At 35.8% G+C, this 12,504-nt stretch overlaps 1 protein-coding gene across 1 annotated transcript in view; it reads right to left on the reverse strand.

Annotated features, from left to right (window-relative positions):
* Positions 1 to 12,504, reverse strand: part of LOC131685051 (zinc finger CCCH domain-containing protein 13) — a 429,305-nt gene that overhangs the window by 160,240 nt on the left and 256,561 nt on the right. Inside the window, exon 3 of the mRNA XM_058968440.1 lies at positions 1,163 to 1,189. The gene's annotated coding sequence lies outside the window, so the exon portion shown is untranslated. The remainder of the gene's footprint in view (positions 1 to 1,162; positions 1,190 to 12,504) is intronic.

The raw sequence follows: 12,504 nt of genomic DNA on the forward strand, positions 1-12,504 counted from the left end.
AATGTCGTGTTTCGTCGGATTAAAGAAGCAAGAAATATTAAAATCGTTCACTTGCCATTCCATTCAATTAAACATAAGTAATGCTCCCGACTATCGGCTGTCCGGAGCTGAAGTTGCTTTGTATACAAACCGAGCATTTCAAAATTGAATCAACAAGCGATTAATCCATCTTAAATTCTCAGCAGCCTGCTGCCCAGAACAATAAACACATGGTAACACTACTGAGAGTTGCATAGATCATATCACTTATCAAGGTGAATCCAGATTTGTACCGATTACTTAACCGATTTATTTCAAATTACACATTGTGTGAAAAAACCTAACCCTTTCGTTGAGTTTTTGAAGTAATTTTTCAATTAAGGGGGTATTTTACACTTTTAAAATAAAAGTTGCTATCTTTCACGAATTTTATAAGTAAAAAATCCCTTAATTATCTCAAAAAGGTATTTTTTCCATGGAATGTGCAGGCAATTTTTTTTAATAAATCGGTTATGTAGTTTTTGAATGGCAGTTAACATCGCGAATCGTATTTTTCCAGAGACGTTCTACAAAAAGTTCGAGTCGATTGTCGATACTTTTGCATAGAAAAACTACAGAATGTTATTTAGATGATACATTATAATGCACAAAAGTATTGATTAATTCCTAGCAAATTTGTTATAAAAAAATCGCCAAAGTGTGTTTTTCACGCTGAAACCCTTACCCCCCAGTTAAGGGAATAACAGGTATTTGTGAATTTCCTGTCGTACCCTAACCAACGCTGAGTACACAATAAAACAGCATGTCGTAATCCCTCTTCTCTGTAACCTGTGGCCGCCAAGGGATATGAACGAATAGACCAACATAAATGTCGTGATAAACCCCTTGCAACGATGCTTGCGACAATATCGGAGTTTGAATATTTTAACACTGTAATTAAACCACACGTGCCATGACTCGTATCTTTTCTACTTAAAAGAATACATATTAAATATCCCATTCTTCTGAGCGAAGAATTGATATGTGGGGACATATCATAGCGAAAAAGTAACCAGATGATTCACCACATCAGTGCCACGTGCATCTAGTACCAAATGAGTTCTAAACATGCTACGATCGGTGAAATATTTTACCTGAGACAAAAATCTTTCTATCAGCATATAAGGTTTTAAAATTAACTTACCTCGTATTACTTTTGGAAGAGTAAAATCTGCAAGTGAACAAAAAACGATAAAATTTAAAATCGTAGTCGCATATAAGTGGAATGTAAATAAACAAATTGCATGTGATTAAATTTCAATTGAATACCACCACAATACCGTAACACATCAATAGGTTCTCTCGACTGTAAATCAAACAATAAGCTACTTTCTAGATTTTACCCTCTATGTTGCATGATCTAGTAAATCAATCATCAGTTTTTGCGCAAAAAATAACCACACTTCATCGAACTCCCGAAGCAATCGACCCGATTTTCATCCAACAATTGTCTACTGCACAAAGCTCAAACTAATGCCAACTATCGATTCCCTCTCAAACTCTGCCCCCGGAAAAGACCACAAGCCGATTAAAGTTTCACCGATTACGAGCCGGCAGCATCAAATTCAATCAGTCATATGGAAACAGAGCAAATATACAGTTTCCAACCACCCCTCCGTTGCTTCCCAACAATCCACCTAACTAAACGATGGGGTAATTGGATTGGATTTAGCCACCACCTCAAGCACGAAGTGACACACCGAACTGGTACACGATCCGACCGACCGGAGAAAAACTTTCCTCAGCAAACCACCCGCTACTAGAGAATAATTGCTTATTGATTTTCACTTCCGCAAACGGGAAATTTCGGTCCTGTGTAGCTCTGTCCCAAAAGGAAACAATACGGCGTCTGATTGGGTTCGCATCGGGGACCACCACCGATCGGATCGAATCGGATCGGATCAGATCGGACACTGTATAGCGCCCAGCACTTGATAAGTTTGCAATAACAAAAACGTTTCAGCACTACCTAGACATGTTGAACGAAGGCTTCAGCATGGATTTTCACATCCCCATCGAGGTGATAACGCACAGCCAGAGACACAGGCCAGCATCGTCAGGGTAAGGATATTCAGACCAGCCGGCACCGTGTCGTGTTTGCAATGCCATTTTCTCGGCCTGGACTGCAATCAAAAGTTTTCCTTCTGTGATCCGGTTTGCCGCCCGGTTGGACCGGGTACGAAGAAAGCGTAGCAGCGTTGGAACGGGTGGTGAATCGTTCTTCAGAATGTGAAAAAAGGACAATCGCAGAACTGAAGTTTACACACCAGTGAATCGGATGAATGGGGGATGCCGTTGAGAAAGTTTTACTCTTTATTCTCTTTGTTGATTCGGATAAGGGTTTGGGGGAAGTTTTTCCTTTTTCGATGGTGGCTCTGGAAGTCATCTCGTTGGCTTGCGTGACATTGAACCGATGGTAAGCGGAAGAAATGGCTAGTCAATTTTTTTTTGCGAAGAGGTGTAAAGTTTCGACTACTTATTGGCAAACCTTGCATAGCCCAGCTATAAAAATAATTTCAAGTGAAAGATGATTGTCAAAACTTGTGTCAGAGTGAGATGTCGTCAGTTGAGTTTTATATCTACATTCGGGCTCCGCCGTCCCAGAAATTAAAAGTGTGAAAAGTCATGCATACGTAGCGAAATCGATTCTCATTTTACTGTCGATCGATCATTTCTCAAGCTTAGAGAGCAATTAACCGAACTGTTCACGGTATAAATTTAAAACCTTTGTAAAAAACCATGTAGATCTCGATCACAGCTTCAGCAAAATACTATTTCATATGTTTATCGTCTCTCTAATTTGGTATTAAAAATCGGAATGCGAATAATTTGAATAACAGAACAAGTCAATTTACTTCTATTTCGACCAGATCGTTTACAATAAATCGATAGTAAATACGGTGAAAAAACCAAACAAAGATAACGCAACAGTATATGAACAAATAACCCAACAACAAAAACCGTTTTTCTTAATTTTGTTGCAAATATTAGGTATAACGAGATGAGTAAACCTAACATATATTTCATCCGCGAACCTACGTAGCGTATTGATTTTAGGCAATGAAAGATTTGTCCCTCGGTTAATGCGGTGAACTTATATTAAAAATGCAAGTGTGGCTTTCTGATATAAAATTCACCTAAATACAGTTTACCCATCTGAGGACTGTTATACTAATTATCATTAGTGAGAAGAACTGTTTTATTCGACCTCGAAATATGAAGTTGAATATGGAGATATCATGACCCTCTTTATAAGGACATCAGTACAATCGAAGTTCGACAACATGATCTGTCTCCGCTTACTACAACAGAATAAATTGCCCGTTAGATAAGTCCAAACCAGCACCAGTTCGGCATGACGTAAGATGCAGAGGAAGAAACAGAAAGAGCAGAGATGACTGCGAACCAGACCGATGAAAACAAGGAAGCCAGAAAAGTAAAACTTATTTTTTATGGTATACTAGCTGTAACCCGGTGCGCTTCGCTACACTCATCAGGACTAAACGAAATATTTTAAAAATACAAAAAATAACAAATATTTTTGCTCGCGGATAGACAATGTTCTTAGTTTGACTACCTGGAGCACAATTAAATTAATTGCTCTGTTTTCCTACACACAATCGTTTGAAATCCCTTGATATCATTCGAATTCGAGGTAGCAGTACATCTGATCCTTTATAATTTCTAGTTACAATGGTCGCTTAAATGAATTTTTTCAACCAAAGCACACTTGTGGTAGGTCGATGTTCCGCAATAACTAATATAATAGGCACACAAAGTTTCAATTGAAACACATGCGGTGCACAGTGTTGCAAAACGACGTTTTCACGATCAAAATTCAATAACTCCTGAACCATTGGTTTTGAAGGATGGATTTTTTTGGAAGAAGTTTCTAGATATAAATAGATGCATCTTTTGATATAATGAATTGAGTGATTAATCCCCTAAAAGTGAGATAGAAAATGTATTTCCCCAAATAATTTAGCTAGAAACTCGCTGTCTTCAGTTAAGTTCTAGAAAATATTATTGTGAAAAACTTTACTGAAGATACTAAAGCTCTATATAGTAACAGTAGCGAGATATATAGGTTTGCTTGGGATAGACCCCTTAAAAATAGTTTTTCGAATATAACTTTTTACGACTACTTTTTATTCTTAAAAGTGTCTTCTACAAAGTTGTTATAAGCGATAAAATGCACTTTTTTATAACAACGATGAATCTGTAGCTCTCGAAACAACAAAGTCATATTGTCAATTTTGGAATATTTTTAGGTCAATTTACACCTTAAGCAACTTCCTTAATCGCAAAAATTCGTAGAAAGAACTTTATTCTTTCGATTAAATATAAAAATCTTCGTCTGACGGAGACTACTGGGTAGGTTACGTATAAAACCAATTCTCCTGAAAGCATGGTGGATTGACTGAATTAAATAATTCAACACGATAATCCATAGATTTATATGCGTAACAGAAATACCATCGATTTTATTTTGGATGGTGTAGTGTATGAAATTGAAGTCAATATACGCAATCGATTAATTATTCAACAGATTGTATTATTTTACAAAATCATGTGGTAATGTGGTGCAAGTTATTGTTGCAACGTTTAACATTTTTCCAACCCATATATCTAACTTTTTTTTTGGCAAATTAACCTGCGAAGGTGACTATAAGAATCATTCAATAAAAGTATGCACATATAGTGAAAAGATCTGTTTTCGAAACATATTTCCAATGATACGAAGACATAACGGAGTGTTGGTGGACGTGGGTAAAGTTAATTCATAAAAAATGGCACATTGAAAAAAATAAATAGAGAGTGTTAGTATATTCATTCACTTTCCACATAATCACTGCACAATTGAACAATATTTGGGGGTTAAAACTCCCTCCAAACCAAAATATTGGAATCGAAGAAAAAAAGTTTGCTGCTGACTAGTTTATTTAAATATTCAAATAATAATTTTGGAATAATTTTATCTGTTCATTACATTGAGAACCTAATGTTTTAAATGTTATGGGGACTTTTTGTAAATTGTGAGAATGGGATCTTGTAACTAATATTTCAGTGAGGATCCTATAGTTGATAAAACATGTAAATATCAAGCAAAATAGTTCAACGAAAACGCTTACATAGAAACTGATTAAAAATGGCGTTTTACGCTTGTCTATAACAGGTCAGAATCGGTTTTTATGCACATTTGATTTTTTGGATTATCACTTACATAAAGTGCCACTAGCTAAGATAGGTAATAAAAAAATGAAGATATGTCACGGGTATCGAATTGAATGGCGCCAAGATTCCATAATTTGGAAACCATCAGCTTTTGGAGGTTTAGTATTTAGTAACATAATTTTGTTGATTATTTTTTTTCCAGATGGAAAAAAAATAATTACTTATTCCAATCAAATTTAGTTCGAGACTTAGTGTCTTCAGCAAAGTTTTCAAGAATGTTATTGCAAATAGCTTGATTGAAGATATGAATGCAAGCCGTATTTGTGCATTATAGGCCATATTGCATTACGAATTCCCTTACTAACGGTTACAGGTGGCAACAAAGAATTTGGGAGAACACCTTGTAGATGACGTTTACTATCCTAGTACGCAAAAGTGACTTCAACGCTACTTTGGTCAAATTTAACTTTTTCGTATTTTTAATTTCACTACGAAAATTCGCAGTGCAAACGATTTCAAATAAAAATAAAAAATAACCTGTTGAAATGCGAAAGACAAAGTGGCGAAAGCATGTTTTTACCCGCACCATGCAAGATTTAAAAATTGATTTCCTGAAAAATATACTCGATGGCATTTACGTCACCTTTGCATACAAGGTCAGTTCAGTAATGTGATTAATCGGTAATTAGTTGCAAAAATCCCGCTTAACACCCTTTTTATAGATGAGACATCCTATACTTCGGAAAAATCTCCTCCTTCCAGATCTTCAAAAGCACCCAGTGGAGTGCTCTAGCCAATTCCTTACTCTATGTTTGAGTAGCTCACATGACAGTTGATCATTGCGAGCGGTTCAACCGTCCTATTTTTTCATGAATCTTAGGTAGATCCGGAATCTGTCTGTCGGGTCTCCAAGCTGATTTTTGCAATACTCTTGTCTTCAACTACTTCGCTATTTAGGTGTTCGTCATTATATTTATCAATCGTGAGAATTTCTGCACATTATTTATAAGGTGTACAGACTATCCTATGCGATAACCAGTTTATACAATGCCCCCGGCCTATCAGGATGTTTATGTCACAGATGACGAGCTTAACATTCCGCCATGGGCAGCTATCAAAGACATGCTCCTGCTGAGCATAAAATGCATCTTTCTCGGCTTCGTGAGGTCAGTGCACATTGATAATGCTCTAGTCGAAGAAATGGCCTTTGATTAGGGTTCGCAGTACCTACCCATTTTTGGGTAGTACTACGGTACTGAATCCCTTAGTACAGGTACAGTACCGGTACTCGAATAAAAAATTCGAAAAAAGCTTCAAAGTGAAATTGAATGCTCAAACAGATGATCTTATTCTCAGATGATTGAGTTTTGCTGATCAAAAAACATGTTTATTGTTTTTAACTGCTTCGGAATGACAAAACTCATTTCACAGAAGATATTTTTCGTATAGGGCACCTTCTTTTATTTCGAAATCTAGGCCACTTTGAAACCAATAACTGCTAAGTGGTGCGACTTTCGTCGACTTGAACAGATGGTAAATAAATGAAACCCTATTAACAACAGTAAATCAAAGCGAAAATGGCAGTAAATCCGAGCAGGTTAATCGCATTTCCTCTCTTGCTTTTCTGAAAATTGATTTCGACCTTTATGTCGTTTGTCTACTATTCTCTAATGCATATCAAGGCTCCTTCCTTTCCTGTAAACTATAGAGTTTTGCTGAATTTTCCGATCACCAATAATTACAAATCGCCCCATTTGAAGCAGTTCACCAAGTCTAAATTTGCTAGCTACTAAATCGCTGTTCGTTCTTTTATAGATAAAGGTTTAAGAGCAAACCAAATATGTACAGACATGACTTAGACCATAGTCTTATTACGTGCCACCCAATGAATAATGGAAACCAATCAGAATGTCGCTAATAAAACTTTAACTTCTAGAATTATTATGAAGATGACCCCACCTCATTCCCACACAAAGGTGTTATCTCAACGATTTATGTAGAAGACAAATTAATATAATTAAACGTTATCTTGCAGACCGATATTTTGAAACAGATCCCCCTGCAGAACTAACATATTTGTCATAAAAATTGTATAGTACCGTAATACCAGTACTGGCTTTGGGTCGGTATTCCCGAGATTTTCGGTACCGGTATTACCGGTACCACAACTCAACTTTGATTCACACTACACACATCCTTTCGCTAACCGCCTGCCACTTGATCACGCGTTGGCGAATTTGGCCCAGCTCTTGTGCCGTCGCTCGATCCCCGCATTTCCACACCTTCTACCACGTCTTGCAAAGCTCATCCAATGCTACGGTTTCCAAGTTGCGAGTTTTCTGCTCATCCTTTTCTCCTTGATTGTTAGTAAAGTGGTGTTTTTGGGCCACTCCATGAACTTGACCTAACCTGTCTCGTAGTCCGCCACCCAACATAACTGACACCTGCGACAGGTATTTAGTTCTGCCTACGGTAGGGTTATAGCGCCCATGCCCGCTCACACCATCCCATTGCGCTATTACTGCAGAACACGGTTGTACCCAGTCGATCGCGGCCTACATATTAAATGTCATCAATAGACTCGCCAACATTCTTGAAAAATCTATGATTTTCGTCAAAACCCCCTCCAAACCAAATTTCTGGCTACGCCACTGCACAGATCACAAAGAAATCCACCTAGTAGTGAGATAGTACATTTCTTATAAAATTTGTACTCGTGGAGCACATAGTTCATTTTTTAATCCCGAAATTCCAGTGAAAATTTATCTTTTTTTTTTGCTAGATTTAGATTATACTGGTCATGGCGAAAACAATTTCAGTTACATTATTCATAACAAAGATATAAGGAACCAAAATATCGCATAATATATGAAAATAATATAATGGCAGTATCCATTTCTCACACGCCCTCTTATTTCTCTATCTTCGTGTTCGTGGCAACTGTTATGACTCATATCTATCTAGCTATTGTTCTATCCATTTCTAAATTTTGCTGTTTCCCAAGAAATAGTTTTTGCATTTTAGTATACAACAGAGTCACTCACGGAAACAAATTTTAATATTACAGCCTACTTGGCAAAGAAAACATTTGTAGTACTACGAAAATTTGCAAAATGTTTGTTTTATGAGAAAGCTAAAACTAATTTATGTTCAAGCCCTGCTTTCCTCTGAGAATGAAGGTACATCCCTTCGAAACGTTGCACTATGAGAAGGCATGTGACCAAAAAAAAACTATCAACTATATTAATCCATTTTCATTCAGTTCCATACTAAGTGTTTACATATACTATAATTAACTAAATCCTTGGGTATCTCAGAAAAATATTCAACTCAACTGGGCAATATGGTTATTAGAAGAAAAAAAATTGGAAACCGACGTTCCACATACGTATTTTAAACTTTTCGTATTTCTATTAAATTTTGAATGAAACATATGTTCAAATATATCATTTGAAAACTAAGATTACTTGTTTTGTGATGGTATTATTGAAAATGCATATTCATTGTATTGATAAGAAACTATTATGATAAGTGACGACGCAAAGTCCAAAACATCCACAAATTAGATCCGGCAAAACAGTCTTCCAAAGGCGCCCTGAACTCTCGACTATTCAAAAAAAAATGATTCTTCTAACTTACAGCGAAGGTTTCAGTTGCCCATATATGCTCGGTACAGATAATATACGATTGGTTATAACCCTTTGCGACGCGATTTTTTTCATTGTTAATACTGTTATTTTTAGCTTTATATAGGTTTTCGAGGTCGTTGATTCTAATTCTGGAGTCGAAAATGTAAAATTCAAAATGGCAGATCCAATATGGCGACTGTGCTTGGCTAAATTTCATGTTTTCTTATATTGTCCAAAAACGTCTTACAAAAGGGTTTTTGGGCTCGCTGATTCTGATGCCAAAAACAAAAAATTGAAAATGACGAATCCAATATGGCGACTGTGCGAGCCAAAAAACTCTCGTGAATCGAGTTTTATACTAACTAACAAAAATTTGTCAATTTCGTAAAAACTGGTTGCCATTTTGTAAGCGCTATTTAGAATTTACAAATTATGACATCAGAATTGTAATCAGCTACCCAAAAACTCTCGTAAATCGAGTTTTATGCTCATTGTAACAAAATTCGTAAATTTTGTAAAAAAATGGCTGCCATCAGAATCGTAATCAGCGACCTCAAAAACCACATAATCTATTTTTATACTAGTTGAGAAGTTATCCCTGTCTCTCAGAATCTTTTGTAGACCAACATAAAAAAACCCTATTTTTGCATATTTTGGTTTTTTTTTTGAAAAAAAAACTGACCCACAAAAAATTTTGCAAAAAAAATTATTATTTAGTTCAATGTTTGAAATACTTGCACAAAAATTTTTAGATCTCTAGGACTTTTAGTTCAGACACAGCTTATTGTAAAAAACGAAATTTTCGAGTTTTAATTGTTTATAACTAATAAGTAAATAAAAATCACATTTTTTGTGCTAGTTGTACTGCTTACGTCCCTAACAGTTGAATAAAAGCAAGAATTCGTATTTAGATGTCAACGCTAACTATAAATTTAATAAAAACTTAGGAGAAAAAGGTGGGACGTATACATCCCACTGCGTCGCAAAGGGTTAAATATATGATCATTTCATTTTAATTATACATTTCACTCAATATTCTTTTTAACCATTTCAGCTTAGCAATTTTTTTAGCTTTTAGCTATTTTATTCGTATCATACTTTGGAGTCATTATGATGAGTTTATTCATTTCGTGTATTCTATTCAAATCATTCATTTAATTTATTTTATTTACTGTTTTCATTTTACGCATTTTATTAATTTTTTCATCTTCATACATTTTATTCAGTTTTACCACTTTCTAAATCTGACTAGTTTTTTCAGTCATTCATTCTTTTTTATTACATCCCATTTACTAGCAAATAAATTTATTCCATTAATTTTGCTATAGTGAACTGCATATATCCCTTGTTCTGACGTGAGTCTTGTTATTATCTTTTTGTAAGGTTTTTCGGAACGTGTCCAATGAGAAAAAGAAGGAATGAACCGAAAACGGTGACAGTTCACCATTTATTGGACACACTGGGAAAAGGTATGTCCTCAAGTACGATTCGAACCTGCGATCTCCCAGTCATCGAGAAACTGTGATGATGCATCACAGATTCCCAACAGTATCGTGATCCCCGCCACAATCTCAATACTTACAGTGGACCGTTCTACCCCCAATTCCTTTCATAAGCGAATCGTCACCGACCCTTGTCAAGCATAGTGAACTGATTTTCTAAATCGAAAACTTATTGTAAAGTGTATATCGAATTAGTCTACATAAAGGCGGACATAGAAAGTAAATTATTTGTAGACCATTTTTGACGCAAAAATTAACAAAAATTGTAATTTTATGGATAATGTTCAAATTTCGAACGCATCCTCTATTTACGACAAAACGCCCTTTCGAAAAAAAATGTTTGATTTCAGGATTTCTTGTCTTAAACCGCTAGTCCAATATATATATATATATATATATATATATATATATATATATATATATATATATATATATATATATATATATATATATATATATATATATATATATATATATATATATATATATATATATATATATATATATATATATATATATATATTATGCCAGTTTCATATGTACTATCTTCGTTTTCTCAAAAATAAATTGCAAAAAAGTATTTCCTTTTCCGCCTCTAAAGATAGTTCCTTACTTACTTGCCTAAGCTCCATATGTACCACTAGTAACTACTGCATCTCGCGTAGGTTCGTGGCGGTTTATTAGTCAATCACAATGGTATTTACCATCCAGACAACTTTCTTATTCTGTGATTCACTCCCCTTCACTTTACAATAGGAAAGCTACAATATTTTATTGTTTGTACAATGGGTAAGTAACAAAGCGGTTGGTAGAATTTATTATTTGCTTCACTGATAGCTAAAGTGAATCTATTTTTAGCTTCTGCTCTGAGAAGGTATTCTGAATCGAGAAGTTTGCTTGGCACTTTAATTCAGGAACTAGCTTGTTGAAACCATCCAGAAACATTTTTAGAATCACGAATATTAACAGTTTTAGCCTACTTAGAGCACGGTTGTACGAAAAACTATAATATGGAATGCATATGACATTTTATTTTGAAGGTGAAAACGCTTACATCCGTATTTGCTGAATTCGCCAATAAATATGGCTAAGGCAATATTCAACAAGGAATGAGTAGTCGAGTTAAACGAGTTTTAGTCAACCGAGTCGATCTAATATTTAACAAATTAATACCTCATTCCACTAGTACGTGAATGCAAGGCCAGTCTAAGGTATTCGATTTGCCAATGCTCAACTGGGAAGAAGTAATACTTTGTTGTTAAGGTTATGACATGACATCAGAATGTTCAAGTTATGCACGCTAGCAATTAAATATGACAAGAAAATGACTCACCGAGTAGTGTGGGAAGTGACTCTTTACGTTGCAAAAATGTGTGTATTTGGTTGTCTATTGCTTGGTCAAAATTTACTCACTGTACGCTAGGTATGTAAATTCGCACACCTAAAACAGATACTCAACTAAGCAGCTATAGTCGGCTGAATACATTACTCAATCACATGCCATCACAATTTTATTTTCCACCGAAGATGATGATCATGATGCGATCTTTGATCTTCGATGACTACCCCGCCCTGGGGGAGGCAATGATTTGCAAATCAATCGGCACCGACTTCAACAAGACACACGCGATGTATCCCCCTAAGGCAAGGCAGGCGACACGCTGATGCTGGAATTACGAAACTCGATAGATTTGCTGGAGTGTCGTACACACCTGCAACCATGGTTCATCAGCATCTCCCACCCGAGTTCTTAGGGATCATCCATAAATGACGTAGTATTATATGGGGGAGGGACGAGTTTTGCATGTTGTGATGATGTGTGACGACAGGGGGGTAGGGTAGGTAGGGTCATGTCATGCTACGTAGCTTTTTTAAAGGGGAATAACTAACATCGTTTTTTTTTTATTTTTTAAATTTTACGGTGACAAGGGGGGGGGGAGAATTACCGTCAAGCTACGTAATTACCAGAGGGGTATTTAGAGGTTTGTGACGAAATGCTACGATGGGGGAGGGGGGTGTTAAAAATCACTCCAAAAATGCTACGTCATTTATGGATCGTCCCTTAAATAATACTTAAAGCAATGCGCACGCCGGTGTCGTCATCACGCACTTTATCTGCGGCTGGCTTGTATGATGATGCGACATCGCGCTTCGATAAGGATTATGTGTGTACCTACATG

This window comes from Topomyia yanbarensis, chromosome 2, assembly GCF_030247195.1.
Source record: "Topomyia yanbarensis strain Yona2022 chromosome 2, ASM3024719v1, whole genome shotgun sequence".
Taxonomy (NCBI): Eukaryota; Metazoa; Arthropoda; class Insecta; order Diptera; family Culicidae; genus Topomyia; species Topomyia yanbarensis.